The sequence below is a fragment of the Helianthus annuus genome, chromosome 1 (genome assembly GCF_002127325.2).
Source record: "Helianthus annuus cultivar XRQ/B chromosome 1, HanXRQr2.0-SUNRISE, whole genome shotgun sequence".
NCBI classification, from domain to species: Eukaryota; Viridiplantae; Streptophyta; class Magnoliopsida; order Asterales; family Asteraceae; genus Helianthus; species Helianthus annuus.
The window spans coordinates 28,580,193-28,596,794 of record NC_035433.2 but is presented as its reverse complement, the minus strand read 5'-3'; the positions used below and the strand labels follow the sequence as shown (position 1 = coordinate 28,596,794).

General features: G+C 40.7%; 1 long non-coding RNA gene across 1 annotated transcript; it reads right to left on the bottom strand.

Annotated features, from left to right (window-relative positions):
- Positions 1-6,037: 6,037 nt before the first annotated feature.
- On the bottom strand, positions 6,038-13,859 carry LOC110935490. The gene is made up of 3 exons (XR_002589129.2): positions 13,693-13,859; positions 6,703-6,756; positions 6,038-6,188 (listed from the first exon to the last, which is right to left on the bottom strand). It is a non-coding gene; the product is annotated as an uncharacterized LOC110935490 (long non-coding RNA).
- Positions 13,860-16,602: the final 2,743 nt, after the last annotated feature.

The window sequence follows — 16,602 nt, the reverse complement described above, 5'->3', positions numbered from 1 at the left end:
AGAAAGGTTTTACATACTCACTACACATGAACTCGCTCAACATTTTTGTTGATTTTTCCAACTTACATGTATTTCAGGGAACTAAGGATCTGGCACGGTATGCTACGTTTTCAAGCTGCGTTAGAGTTATGGGATCATCCAAGTTTAGGGGTTGTGGCTTTTACCTGGACGAGTCACAGTTCTTAAACTGCGTCTGTTTTATGTTTGTGGTTATGTCTTCTGAACAACGTTTTTATATTTTTAGGTTGTAATTTCCGTTGCATGTGTCAACGCTCTAAGACAATGTTGTGGTACTTTTATTCTAAAACTTAAATCAATGGATGATCTGCATGGTTTTACTTTCATATAGCTTTGTTGTGATTAAGCTATGGTATTAAGAAGTCACACCATATAAACCCACGCTTCCGCAAAGCCAGGGTGTGACAGCTTGGTATCAGAGCTTTGATCATAGCGAACTAGGATTCCTTCTCGAGTCTAGACTATGATCACTAGGGCTCTCACGAAAACATTTTTACATTGCATCCACTATGTCCAGATCCTGAGAACAAAACGCTTTTACAAACAAAAGTTGAGCACATTTTAGTTGTTAGTTATGGCTCAGTCTGGGAGGCTGAGGGAGTGGTCTAGTGGGACTAGGGGGCTCAGTCTGGGAGGCTGAGGGAGTAGTCTAGTTGGACTAGGGAGTCAGTCTGAGAGGTTGGGAGAGTAGTCTAGTGGGACTAGGAGGTCAGTCTGAGAGGCTGGGAGAATTGTCTAGTGGGACTAGGGAGTCAGTCTGGGAGGCCGGGAGGTTAATCTAGTGGGACTAGGTGGTGCAGTCTGGGAGGCTGGGAGGTTAGACTAGTGGGACTAGGAAGATTTCTTGATTGCTTATTGATGACTAACATGTTTATTTGACTATATGATTGATTATTTGTGCATATGTGTGTTTGTGTTACAAACGTCATGCCTTCATCCGGCACTTGAGAGTCGGACACCACAGACCCCATGCCTATAGGATCGGACGACATGGTCTCATCAGAGCACGAGGTGTATGCCTCAGATACTACCAGCACGGACGATGATGATTTCCAGCCATTTGTGCTGCCCGATGTCGTTGCTGAGCCCGCTGATGGCCCTATCGCTGGGGATTTGCCGCTCGCGGTGATCCCTGCCCCTGTACCCCTTGCCGCTTAACCTATTGTTGATATGCCCCTTGACGTAGTCGCTGATGACGACGTCGACTTGTTTGATGAGGACCCACTCGAGGATGACTTGGAGGGCGAGGCCCTTATTGCTGCTGGTGATCCCCTACTTCTCGATGATGCTCCTGCGGAGGAGGCACCCATCCATTCACCTGTCCCAGACTCCTTTGAGTCTGTGGCATCTGCACCTTCACATGCGCAGGGAGTGCAGCATCATTCGCACGACACAGACCCTGATATGGCATCATCCGCTGCACCTGCCCCTGCCCCTAGCTTTGAGTTTCGTCATGACATTGATGATGATTCGGATCCTGTTTTCCCACCCGGTTTTGACCCAGATCATGACATTGAGTTCATACATTTAGATTAGCCCATGGAGGATCCCGTAGCCCCTGTTGACCCTATGTTTGCTGATCCCGCTGATTTTGAGATGGAGTTTGACGATCCGGAGCCTGCTGTGGACCCCGAGCCAGTAGTTGCTCCAGCCCCGCATTCGAGCATGACCCTATTCATGCTGATGTACCCGCTATTGATCCTTTGATTGCTTATATACCTATTGACGATCATCCTATTATTGCTCCACTGTTGGAGGATGATCATGCTATTGATGCTCCTCATATCGCTGATATTCCTGTTGCTCCTCTTGTTGCCCCTTTTCCTGATCCCGTGCCTGTGCAGCCCGATCATGCACCTTTCGCGACCCATGATGATCCTCGATATGCGCACACCCTAAATGGGTGGATAGACGATGATGATGACTACCGCCTTTTGTGGTACCTGTTACACCTGTTCAGCACCTGCTTCAGTTCCTATTGATGCACCATTGTTACCCACACTTACTGCTGATGCTCACCGCACCGACTTGCCTATCACATTTCTCCAGGACATACCCCCACCACGTCCTGGGGAGGGTTCATCCCGTCAGCCGTTTGGTCAGATACCTTTCATGACTGGAGGAGATCAGTTTGTACCACAGATCTCTCATCATACTGCGATTCCCCCTATTGCACCGTTTTCTATGCCATCCTTTGCTCCAGCTGGTGAGCCGTTCCTCTGGACTTCGCCACCCATCATGCCACCATCTGATCCTTATCATCCTTATCACATGGGTTACTCTACAGAGGATATTCTCAGATCTTTCATGATACAGCAGGAGGCACTGACCCGTCGCGTGCAGGAGCTTGAGAGAGCTCAGCAACTCCCGTGCCAGTGCCAGACTCCACCTGCAGTATCTCATCCTCCACGTCCACTTTCAACAGATTCTGCCGCTCGCTTTTGGACTCCTGAGCAGCAGATAGCTTACTTGTTGCACTCTCATCGAGCTATGGAGGAGGATTGGCTTCACATGCGACGTTTGCTCTTTTCTCATTTTCCCCCTCCTCCACCGCCATCAGCTTAGGGCCATTTTGTACGACACGGGTAGACTTTTGTTGAGAAGATGGCGATTGCACAACTTTTGGGAGACTGCATTTTGATTATGGCTTTTGTTTTTATGTATATTGGATGTATTGACACTGATTTGATAGTTTTCGACTAGGGCGATGTGGCCCTTAGTCATGGATGTTGTATGATACAGTTGTGTACTTGTAAACCTTACATTGTGGTCTCGATTTATGACAGTGCAATCACAGTATTCTCATCATATGTGATGTATGATTTATTGTTTATGTTCTATAACATGAGATGTTATGTGTTTCGTTTGTTTATAACATGAGAAGTTATGTGTTGATATTGTTACTATATACGTATGATCCTTCTATTTATTACGACCTGACCAACGTAAACACATCTTTAGAAGATGCCACCAAGACGCCAGACACGCATGCCTACCAACGAGGTAGAACTCCAACAAGTCATTGCTGCCGCCATTGCGCAATATGCTGATTCGCAGGCGGAAACCAGTGGGAATATCTCCCAAAACCATGGCAATAACAATCCGCCTCATGGTAATATTAAGTCATTAAGACATACCACGATACATTTGGATATCTCTAGCAAGTTTGCTAATACCATTTGTATATTCTAACGTATGTGGAGGGTGCACCTACAAGCAGTTCCTAGACTGCAAGCCTGCAAACTTTGATGGCACCGGAGGTGCCGTTGCTTTTGTCAGATGGGCCGAGAAGACGGAGTCTGTTCTCCGAATGAGCAAGTGCGCTCTAGACCAACAAGTTACTTACATTTCTGGGCTATTCTTGGACGGAGCCCTGTCCTGGTGGAATTTACAAGTACAAACCCTTGTTGAAGCCGCTGCATATGCAATGACATGGAACGAGCTGAAAGAGCTTATGCGAAGAAAGTATTGCTCTCGCGCTGAAATTCATAAGTTGGAAACTGAGTTTTGGCATCTGAAGATGGAAGGACCCAAAATCGCTAAGTACGTTCAAAGGTTTCACGACCTGTCTCATGTGGTACCTTATATGGTTACACCGGAATTCAAGCGAATCGAGCGCTTCATTTGGGGTTTAGCTCCTCAAATCATGAGTATGGTGACTACTTCAAAGCCTGCGACAATCACAGAGGCAATCGATCTGAGCGTAGCTCTTACTGAGGAAGTCGTCCGCTTAAACAAGTTTTCAAATGTTGAGCCAAAGAAGAAGGAGACCCACGTAGAGTCATCTGGCGAGAATAAAAGGAAGTTCTCGAATTTCAAACAAGGAACAAGCGGGGTTGTTAAGAAAGGAGAGTCAAGCACGCCGGTTCAAGCTACAACCGGTGCTGGGAAGAAAGGAAAAGGTTATATGGGTACACACCCCAAGTGTAACACCTTCCAGCGTCACCATTCTGGCCGGTGTGGTTCGAAAGTATGCGAAGCTTGTGGAAAAACTGGACATTTGAAGGATAACAGCTGGGCTAATGCTGGTCGGGGTGGCCAAGGAGGTTTTGGTAATCAGAACAATAACCGTGGTGCTAATGGAAATCGTGCACAAGGAAATAACGAAGGAAATGGAAACCGAGGCAACAACGCGAATCAAGCGGGTACTGTGAACCGAAATCAAAACAACAATCAAGCTGGGAACGGAGCAGGAAATGGTCAAAGAATGGGTTGTTTCAACTGTGGTGACATTGGGCATTTTAAGAGATACTGCCCGGAATTAAACCAAGCACGAGGAAGAGCCTTTAATATCGAAGCGAGGGAAGCGCGCCAGGACCCTAATGTTGTTACTGGTACGTTCCCTATAAACCAACGCTTTGCATCCGTTTTATTTGATACTGGTGCCGATTATAGCTTCGTGTCATTAGAATTTAAGAATATGCTTGGGTTAGCCGCTAGTAAATTAGATATCCCGTACTCAATCGAATTGGCGAATGGAAAGTTGGTAGAAGCCAATGAAGTGGTCAGAGGTTGTGTAATCGAGTTGGGAGAGCGTGAGTTTGCTTTGGATCTACTACCGGTCAAGTTGGGAAGCTTCGACGTGGTAGTAGGGATGGATTGGTTATCAAGCAACAAGGCAGAAATTGTTTGTCACGAAAAGATCGTTCGCATCCCAACATGTGAAGTGACTATGAGTTTATATACTGAAATATCTAACAGTGAAAACGTGTAGATTTAATATAAACATATTAATGTATAAATCAAAACAACAGTCTTTTGATGCAAAAACCTTTTCAAACCCTATCTTTTATGGGAAAACTGTAAAATTAAATACCAAGAAAACCAAGGGACAAAATTTCGAAGTTCAAAGAACAAAAGCAGATTATCACAATTAAAATTAACCTCTTCATTTACCATGTAGACGCGTTTTTAAACTCTATAAAAGACCAATGATTACTTTTGATTCAAAACATCAACAAATTGTCCTACAAATCACTTTCTGTCAAAAATTGTTCCAATTCAGAAAAACCAACAAAAAATCTACATGGCAAACTTCAGCTTCTACCACTGGTTAGACACCAGCGATGTTAAAACACAATTCTCGATGTGGTCACTCAAAGAACAAAGAACAGACGAAGAACTAAACAGGAAAGTCGACATAATCAATGACACTAATTACAACAAAACCTGGAACATCATAGCATTGCTCGATGAAGTCCTCCACTCTCCTCCATCAGAGTTCTAGAAGAATGTAGAAGAGTTTCTGACACAACTTCTAAACCAGGATCAGAAAATCTACAACATGCTTACTGACCTGAAATTCAAAAAAGAGCATGAAACTACATGGAGAAAGGCCAGAGTCTACGAAATCCTAGCAAGTATTAACTCTAGCATGTAATACTTTATAAATATTTCATTAAGTTTCTATTTTTCTATGTAGTAGTTCATTTTAATAATATCAAGATGCATCTTAATATATTCTAAAATGTCAGCGTCAATAAAAACTCTCAACATCATCAACAGTTAATCAAAATAAGAAACAAACCTAAAATGCAAAGGTCTCCTCTCACCTGTTCTAGCACATCTGACTTTTCACGATATTGCACGAATCTCTACTTTCTATAAAAGGAGAAAATCTTACCGACGCAAGAAAACCTGACTTTCGATTTAACGAAAATCGAACAATGCAACTCTCTCATCAAAGAAGGTAGCACATGCAACTTTTCACGATGTTGCAACAATGATACTGCAACATCGATATTGAAAGGTTGATGTGTGATGAGAAGCTTCATTAAAACGACGATGTTGGAACAATGATACTGGAATGATAATGTAAGGACCGCTTTCCAAAAATAATAGATTAACTACATAAACAAGATTTTTCGGAGAATTAAAATACCACTTTGACGCTTAAAGAAATTTTTACAAAATTTGGGCATGACCCGTTTGTAAAACGGACATACTCCCTGTTTTTACATAACATATAACGTTTACCTACGACCCAATTTACATAAAACCATTCCAACAAAAGTAACGAGTTTTTAAATCTAAAACATTTCAACAAAGTCTAATAAAGTGTCAAAACAAGGACCCAAAAGTATGCATATGAGTTGCGGAAGCGTTTGGTATTTTAAGGCTTGAACATGTGCTCGTCCCATGACTCCAAATCGCCTATAGAGGTGCTTTACCTACATTAACATTCACAAATTTAATAAGTTAGTTATCTCATAGAAAATCATAACCTTTCGATTTAGCTTTAACCACATAGAACATTCTTACTCTTAAGCATACAACAACCCAATAATTGGGTTAAGCATAACCACTCTCGTAGAGAGTTTGACATACGCATTCGACCCGTGTAATTAGGTTTAGCATAAACACTCTTGTAGAGAGCTAAACATACTCATTCGACCCATGAAATCGGGTTTAGCATAAACACTCTCGTAGAGAGCTAAGCATACACATTCAACCCATGAAATTGGGTTTAGCATAAACACTCTCGTAGAGAGCTAAGCATACACATTTGACCCATGAAATTTGGGTTAGCATAACTCAACACTACTTTCATTGACATACCCAAATCCACAAGGGATTTGTCGCTTGCTTACTACATCGTCGATCTCGTTATATAAGAATAGCTTTTACAACGAATGTTTATGTAAATAGGAAATATAATAAAGACTCGTATGACATGAAGCATACCTCGATCTTGTGCTCCTTCCGCTTGCTTAGTGCTTGTACCTTCTTCTTTCACGCCTACATTAGAACATTCATTCTTTCACTTAGTTTATCAATTCTTTCTACTATTTTCATATACATTCATCTTTTATGCATTTCATCAAACACTTGGTAGGCATCACATTCAAGATTCAAGGTACAAGTCTATTAAGCATGTTCCTACTAGTTTATCATCACACAAAATCACCTTCCTCTAAATTCACATAATTCCCATTCTAAATTCAGTTTATCTAGCATTCAAACATCACAACAATTTCGCATATCATCTAAAACATGATCATATTCCTTATGAACCTCCTACTAGTAACATAATCTTTACAAAGTGGGTTTTCACTACATTTTTCATACAATCCTAAATTCAAGCATGATTCTTGTTCTAAAGGCAAGTTTTAACTCAGATTTATCACAAATTACACAAGGAATCGAGATTGGGTTTTACCCCTTTTTCAATAATTCAGCAAATTAGACTTACCACTTCAATACTTAGGGTTAGATTTTCACAAAGGAGGGCTCATGCATCGAATTTCCCTTGAGATTTTAGCTTCAATTCTTGTTTTCTTGAGTTTTAGGGTTATTCACCCTCTCCCTGCCCTTGTTCGATCGATCCCAACACCAGACATGGTGTTTTTCTTTTCCTTCACTAATTAAACCCCTATTTGTTTAATATTTGCACTTTAGTCCTCCCACTTTGATAATATGTTTTAAGTTAGACTTTATCACCTAATTAGTTACCATTTGGTCATGTTTCATTAACCAAGTTTCATTCTTTATTTACTTTGTATATTTATTTTCTTGCTAACATTTTTGGGGCGTTACAAGTCTACCCCCCTTAAAGGAGGTTTCGTCCCCGAAACCTGATCATAATTTAAATATTGTCATACCGAAAAGAAAAGGATAGTGCCTCCTTATCTCGTCTTCTGCTTCCCACGTAAGATCCGAACCCTTCCGGTGCTGCCATTGTACCAACACTTGTCTAACAGTTTTGTTGCGGAGATTCTTCACCTTGAAATCCTTAACGGCTATGGGCCTTTCGACATAATTTAACCCTTCGTCCAACTCAATATCATCAAGAGATACTAGTGCTGTCTCATCCGCAAGGCACTTTCTCAATTGTGACACGTGGAAGGTGTGGTGAATCCCGTCTAGAGCAGGCGGTAGTTCTAGTCGATACGCAACCCTTCCAACCCGAGCTAAGATTTTGAACGGCCCGATATAACGAGGACCTAGCTTTCCCCGTTTGCGAAAACGGATTATACCCTTCCATGGGGACACCTTTAACAAGACAAAATCTCCAACTTGGAACTCGATAGGACGCCTTCTCTTATCTGCATAAGCTTTTTGCCGATCTTGGGCTGCTTTCAACCTGGTTCTAACCATTTCGATCTTTTCATTCGTTATTGCTATTAAATCACTTGGTGCAAGCTCCCTTTGTCCCACTTCGCCCCAACATATGGGAGTCCTACATTTTCTCCCGTATAATAGTTCGTACGGTGCCATTTGAATACCACTATGGTAACTGTTATTATAAGAAAACTCGACCAGGGGCAATTGGTCGTCCCAACTTCCTCCAAAATCTAAGGCACACGCCCTCAACATATCAACGAGCGTTTGAATGGTTCTTTCTGACTGGCCGTCAGTTTGAGGGTGGTAGGCGGTACTTATGTGCAACTTCGTACCCACACTCTCGTGAAACTTCCGCCAGTAACGAGAAGTAAATCTAGTGTCCCGATCCGAGACAATCGACACGGGCACTCCATGACGGGATATGATCTCGTTCATATAAATTTCTGCCATTTTCTCGGAAGAGTAAGTTTCTTTGATGGGTAAAAAGTGAGCGCTTTTTGTAAGTCGGTCTACGATTACCCATATTGTATCATGCCCTTTCTTTGTTTTAGGAAGTTTGGTTATCAAATCCATCGTTAGTTCCTCCCACTTCCATACCGGTATCTCCAAAGGTTGTAATTTCCCATACGGCTTTTGATGTTCTACTTTCACTTGGGAGCATGTTAAGCATTTCGCGACGTATTTAACTATGTCACGCTTCATTCCCGGCCACCAATAATTGGCTTTCAAATCCCGATACATCTTTGTAGCCCCGGGATGGACCGAATATCGAGACTTATGTGCCTCGTCGAGCAAGGCAGCTTTGACTTCACAGAATCGCGGAATCCAAATTCGGCCGAACCGCGTCTTAAGCCCGGTCGAATTTTCTTCTAGATTATTGATCACACCTTTTAGTCGTTCCCTCTTCAGGTCTTCCGCTCCGAGCGACTTTATCTGGGATTCACGTATTGCCTCGAGTAATCGTGGCGTAACTACCATCTTCATGGATTTCACTTTTATGGGAGGTGGATACTCTTTACGGCTTAATGCATCGGCTACTACATTTGCCCTCCCCGGATGGTAGAGGATATCACAATCATAATCTTTGATAAGTTCCAACCACCTCCGCTGCCTCATATTTAGGTCTCTTTGTTCAAAGAAATATTTAAGGCTTTTGTGGTCCGAGTAAATGGTGCATTTTGCCCCATATAGATAATGCCTCCAAATTTTTAATGCAAACACTACCGCCGCTAATTCCAAGTCGTGTGTGGGGTAGTTCATCTCATGAGGCTTCAATTGCCGCGAAGCATAAGCGATAACTCTCCCTCTTTGCATTAGAACACAACCCAATCCCTGGTGTGAAGCGTCTGAATAGACCACCAGGTCTTCGGTTCCGTCTGGTAACGTTAGGATTGGGGGACTTGATAGTTTTTCTTTCAACATTCGAAAAGCCTCCTCCTGTTCTTTTTCCCATACAAACTTCTCTTTCTTTCTGGTCAGTTTTGTTAAGGGTAAGGCTATCTTGGAAAAATCTTGTATGAACCTCCGGTAGTATCCAGCAAGACCCAGAAAACTTCTTATCTCTGTTGGGTTTTTCGGAGGAACCCACTTCATTACAGCATCGATCTTTGAAGGATCGACCATAACACCCTCCGCATTTATCACATGCCCCAGAAACTGTACCTCCCTAAGCCAAAAGGCACACTTTGAAAATTTTGCGTAGAGCTTCTCCTTACGGAGAGTTTCGAGTACTTCACGCAAATGTACCGCATGTTCGTCTTTGCTTCGTGAATAAACCAAAATGTCATCTATGAATACAATTACCGATCTATCCAACATGGGTCGGCATACACGGTTCATAAGGTCCATAAATGCCGCCGGCGCATTTGTTAACCCGAAGGACATAACTAAAAATTCATAATGTCCGTATCGGGTTCTAAATGCGGTCTTTGGAATGTCTTCTCCTCGTACTCTAACCTGATGGTACCCCGATCGTAGATCTATCTTGGAGAACCAACTCGCCCCTTGTAACTGATCGAAAAGGTCGTCAATTCTAGGTAAAGGGTAGCGGTTCTTTATGGTTAGCTTATTTAACTCCCTATAGTCGATGCACATGCGCATTGACCCGTCTTTCTTCTTAACAAATAAGACGGGCGCTCCCCAAGGCGACACACTTGGGCGTATAAAGCCTTTGTCTAGGAGGTCTTGTATTTGTGTCATTAATTCCCGCATTTCCGTGGGAGCTAATCTATAGGGAGCCTTCGCGACTGGTTGCGCATCCGGATTCAATTCGATATTGAACTCCACTTCTCGCTCGGGAGGGAGTCCCGGCAATTCCTCCGGGAATACATCCGGAAATTCGTTCACAACTTCAACATCTTCAAGCTTCGGGAAGCTTTGTTGAGTATTTACTACGTAAGCTAAATATGCTCTACTCCCATTGAGCACGTACTTAGTGGCTTGAACGAGAGTACATAGCTTCGCTTCTATCTTTCTTTCGCCTTGTACATTTAATCGTCTTCCACTTGGGGCTCGGAGATGTATGGTTTTGGTTTCACAATTTATCTCCGCGTGGTTTTGAGACATCCAATCCATACCCACTATTACTTTGAATTCCCCCAAGATCATGGGGATAAGATCAATAGCAAACTCCTCATTCTCAATGGTCAATTTACAACTTTTACATATTTCGTGCAACAAGAAACTTTTGCTATCTGCTATCTCTACTTCTAAGGGCATCGACATTCGTTCAATCTTAAAGGATGGACGTTGGACAAGTTCACTAGAGATAAACGACATGGTAGCTCCGGTGTCAAACAAAACGTAAACCGGTATAGAATTTATTAGAAAAATACCTGAAACCACATTTGGTTGGGACTTGGCTTCTTCAGACGTGATCTGATACATTCTCCCCTTTGCCCTAGAACCCTCTTGCTTCTTATCTTCTTTCTTTGACCCTTGTTGAAGCTTTGGACATTCCAACTTGATATGCCCTTTTTCGAAACAGTTGAAACAAGTCTTTGGGTTGTCCGGGCATTGATAGGACGAATGCCCCTCCTTACCGCATTTAAAGCACCCCTTCTTACCTAGCAAACACTCTCCGGTATGGAGCTTTCCACACGTCTTGCATGGCGTAATCCCACCTTTCGACTTACCCTTTCTTCCTTGATCCTGAAACTTCCCCTTTTTGGATGGACTAAAACTTGCACCTTTGTCACTCGGCCTCTTTTCACCTCGCTCCTCTTGCCTTTTAATTTCGATCTCTCTATCCCGCGCTAAATCAATGAGCTCCTCGAGAGTTTCACATTTTGAGGGAGTGATGAATTCTCTAACTTCTGCTTTTAACACGCCATAGAAGCGATTTATCTTCATCCTTTCGGTTGTTACCAATTCTCCACAGAACTTCATCTTATCCATAAAATTGTTTGCTATTTCATTCACTGATTCATTTTTCTGCCGGAGGCGTAAGAAATCCTCCTGAATCTTGTCGATCGCCGACTGAGGACAATGATATCTCATGAAGGGCCCCTTGAACTCTTGCCAAGTCATAGCTTGCAGCCTATCTTCGCCTATTTCCTTGCTGTGCGCATCCCACCAATCTTTCGCTTGATGGGTTAGTAAACCGGTAGCGAACATCACTTGGTCTTCCTTATCGCACCGGCTTCGTATAAACACCGCCTCTATATTCGAGACCCATCTTTGACACTCGACTGGGTCAATTTTACCGTCATACGTCATCGGATGGCATGCCATAAAATCCTTGTAAGTGCACCTTCGTTCCTTACCTTTACCCTTTGATCCTTCGATTAATTCCTTCAACTCTTCGAACTTATTAGTCATCATAGCATCCACAACCCCTAGAACTCGGCTTTCTACTTCTTGAGCCAACCGTGGAAGATTGGCTTGTATAACCCCTTCCGCTACTTCTGTAACTCTGTTCTCGAATGCTTCTTGTCTAGCCGCATCATTGTTATTATCATTATCATCATTGATATTTCTTGCATCGGCCATCTACACAACATCACATTTATATTTAACACAACTAACAAGCTTTCATTACGTCACATTTCATTACTCCAAGTTTATTTCATCCACCTTCCCTTAGTTGAATTTTATTTGCCTTTTAAAATTTTCACTTTTCGTTCATATTATTCGACTCGTCACCTCCGATTATTTCAAGTTCATCACTTCAAAATTTCTATTTATGGTTCCCCATACTTATGAAGTCCCTCGTGGACTTTTCATCGCAATTTAGTAGGCTTTCAATTGATACGGGGACTTAGAATGGGTAAAAACAAGGCAAATTAGCGAAACAGACACGCGCTAGCCGTCGGCGACGGCAGGGTGGCCCGTCGGCGACGGCTCTTAAAAGTGGGCGTCGGGTAAATACGTCCGTAGACAGGAACTTAGGCCGTCGGCCAAAACAAGGCGTCGGCGACGGACCTACAGGGCGTCGGCGACGGCCTTCCCCTGATCATTTCGCTGCAACTTTATTTTTTTTGTCTTTTAACCCATTTCCAGGTCCGTACCAGCTGCCCGGGTTCCGGAATTACTTGTTTTGATGCCCATAATTGTTACTTCACATATTTAACTTAACCTTACATCTTAAACTCATATCATATACTAGCATTTATCGAAATCATACATTATTACCTCATTGGCGATCCGGGAGCGAGCACACTTTCGAACGAGCCATTGGTTTGAGTTCAAGCATCGTGTTAAAAGCTCGAATCCCTCAAACCATGGCTCTGATACCAACTTGTAAGGACCGCTTTTCAAAAATAATAGATTAACTACATAAACAAGATTTTTCGGAGAATTAAAATACCACTTTGACGCTTAAAGAAATTTTTACAAAATTTGGGCATGACCCGTTTGTAAAACGGACATACTCCCTGTTTTTACATAACATACAACGTTTACCTACGACCCAATTTACATAAAACCATTCCAACAAAAGTAACGAGTTTTTAAATCTAAAACATTTCAACAAAGTCTAATAAAGTGTCAAAACAAGGACCCAAAAGTATGCATATGAGTTGCGGAAGCGTTTGGTATTTTAAGGCTTGAACATGTGCTCGTCCCATGACTCCAAATCGCCTATAGAGGTGCTTTACCTACATTAACATTCACAAATTTAATAAGTTAGTTATCTCATAGAAAATCATAACCTTTCGATTTAGCTTTAACCACATAGAACATTCTTACTCTTAAGCATACAACAACCCAATAATTGGGTTAAGCATAACCACTCTCGTAGAGAGTTTGACATACGCATTCGACCCGTGTAATTAGGTTTAGCATAAACACTCTTGTAGAGAGCTAAGCATACTCATTCGACCCATGAAATCGGGTTTAGCATAAACACTCTCGTAGAGAGCTAAGCATACACATTCAACCCATGAAATTGGGTTTAGCATAAACACTCTCGTAGAGAGCTAAGCATACACATTTGACCCATGAAATTTGGGTTAGCATAACTCAACACTACTTTCATTGACATACCCAAATCCACAAGGGATTTGTCGCTTGCTTACTACATCGTCGATCTCGTTATATAAGAATAGCTTTTACAACGAATGTTTATGTAAATAGGAAATATAATAAAGACTCGTATGACACGAAGCATACCTCGATCTTGTGCTCCTTCCGCTTGCTTAGTGCTTGTACCTTCTTCTTTCACGCCTACATTAGAACATTCATTCTTTCACTTAGTTTATCAATTCTTTCTACTATTTTCATATACATTCATCTTTTATGCATTTCATCAAACACTTGGTAGGCATCACATTCAAGATTCAAGGTACAAGTCTATTAAGCATGTTCCTACTAGTTTATCATCACACAAAATCACCTTCCTCTAAATTCACATAATTCCCATTCTAAATTCAGTTTATCTAGCATTCAAACATCACAACAATTTCGCATATCATCTAAAACATGATCATATTCCTTATGAACCTCCTACTAGTAACATAATCTTTACAAAGTGGGTTTTCACTACATTTTTCATACAATCCTAAATTCAAGCATGATTCTTGTTCTAAAGGCAAGTTTTAACTCAGATTTATCACAAATTACACAAGGAATCGAGATTGGGTTTTACCCCTTTTTCAATAATTCACAAATTCAGCAAATTAGACTTACCACTTCAATACTTAGGGTTAGATTTTCACAAAGGAGGGCTCATGCATCGAATTTCCCTTGAGATTTTAGCTTCAATTCTTGTTTTCTTGAGTTTTAGGGTTATTCACCCTCTCCCTGCCCTTGTTCGATCGATCCCAACACCAGACATGGTGTTTTTCTTTTCCTTCACTAATTAAACCCCTATTTGTTTAATATTTGCACTTTAGTCCTCCCACTTTGATAATATGTTTTAAGTTAGACTTTATCACCTAATTAGTTACCATTTGGTCATGTTTCATTAACCAAGTTTCATTCTTTATTTACTTTGTATATTTATTTTCTTGCTAACATTTTTGGGGCGTTACAGATAACATGTAAACAGAATCAACAAACATTCAAACAAAGAAGTGTAATCGGAGATTAGCGGCTGAATCCTGAGAAAGATGCATTTGAGAGAGAGAGAGAGAGATACGCTCGCAGATATGAGCGAGAGAGATTTAATTGTGGAGCCAGATAATTACATCTTATTTATAGGATTAGAATAGAATATATGATTTGAATTTTGAATTTTGAATTTTGAATGTGGAGCCATGTTTAAATTTTGAATCTGGAGCCATGATTTTGAATTTAGGCAGACGTTTAAGGTAGAGGTTTGAATTTTATACAGATTTTGAATTTAAGGCAGAGGTTTGCCCTTTTGTATATATGGGCAGACCTTTGAAAAAGCTGAATGTGGGCCAACTTTGAAATTTAAAGTCTTTTAATATTAAGGTTTATGATGTGAAAATGGCATAAGAAAAGCCTTGTTGGACAGCCTCTCCTACTGACACATCAGCTTTTCTTATGTTATTGGGATTTCTCCTTTTATAGAAAATATAGATAAGATATGAAATTATAACTTTTAAAACAAATACTTTATAATAACCTTTAGAAAAAATTACACCGTTAGTCTTTGTGCTTTCTATCAAGTTTCAATGTTCAGATACTAAGAGTTTATTGTTGTAAAATCAGGCATTAATGTCTTAATTTGTCACAATATTAAGTTTCATCATTTAACACAACAACGTTAATACCTGATTTTACAATAAAAAAACTCTTAGTACCTAACACTAAAACTTGGCAGAAACCACAAGAAAAACAGTGTAATCTTTTTTCTAACCTTTACTCATTTTTCTTAAAATTCATATCGAAACATATATAAAAATAAATACATCGCAACCGTATATAAGAAATGGAAAAAAATATTTTAAAAGTTGGAAGAAAAATACATAATGTGTGTAAAATCATTTATGAATATCAGAGCGTACATGTGTGATGAATCTTTTGGGGTTAAAAAAAGGGTTATTGGATTTTATCACCCTTAACTATTGGCCATTGGCCGCTGTCACCCTCAACTATCACTTTGACTCCCGTCACTCCCAACTTAACACTTAGTGTGTCCTGTCACCATATCACTAACTTTTGATCCTGTTACTATACTTTTGAGGGTGTTCTAAGATCCCTAAAACCTTCCCAAGATCCCTATGACACCCCAAAAAGTGTAGTAACAGGATCAAAAGTTAGTGATCAGTTAACGACGCGGTGACAGAACACACTAAGTGTTAAGTTGGGGGTGACGGGCGTCAAAGTGATAGTTGGGGGTGCCAGCGGCCAATAGACAACAGTTGAGCGTGATAAAATCTAATAACCCTTAAAAAAACACAAAGTTGATGTCTTTAGTCGAGTAAAACAGAGAACCAATTAGACGCTTTTGTTGGTTGTTAGATCATCCGTAGTGGGGTTTTTTTGGCGTCCTCCTCTAAAAAAAACGCCCCATAACGCCCCTGTACCGCCCCCAAGGGCGTTTTTTTTTTCCAAATTTTTCTCGGTGCATTCATCGTCTGGTGAGATTCTTTTGCCAATCATGTCATTACACCCATTTTAAACATTAGTTTTAACTAAAAAAAAACAAAAAACAATAATGGATAATAATTGCAGGAGCATTATAGGGCATTATATCACTACACTCGTTTTAAAATAATGGTCCATAATGACCAAAAGCTAACTCAACCGTCACATGGAAGATAATATCCAAGAGTGAACCATTATCTTCCCTCTCTCACTACACATCTTCTTAAAAAAAAAAAAAAAAAAAAAAAAAAAAAAAAAAAAAAGAGAGAGAGAGATAAGCAAGACCAATAATTTCGAACCCAAATCATTTGTTTGGCAAATGTCAGGCGACACACATTCAAACCAATGTAAATTATTCATGAACATTCAATGACCAGTTGGATGATGTAACTTTTTTTTTTCTTGAACGGCAAAACAAATTTAGTTAGGATACATATATAATAATCCATATATTAATATTAATTTCCTTCTTTTCATGCACAAATAATATCGATTATGCGTTGGACTTGTCACCTATGACTTTGT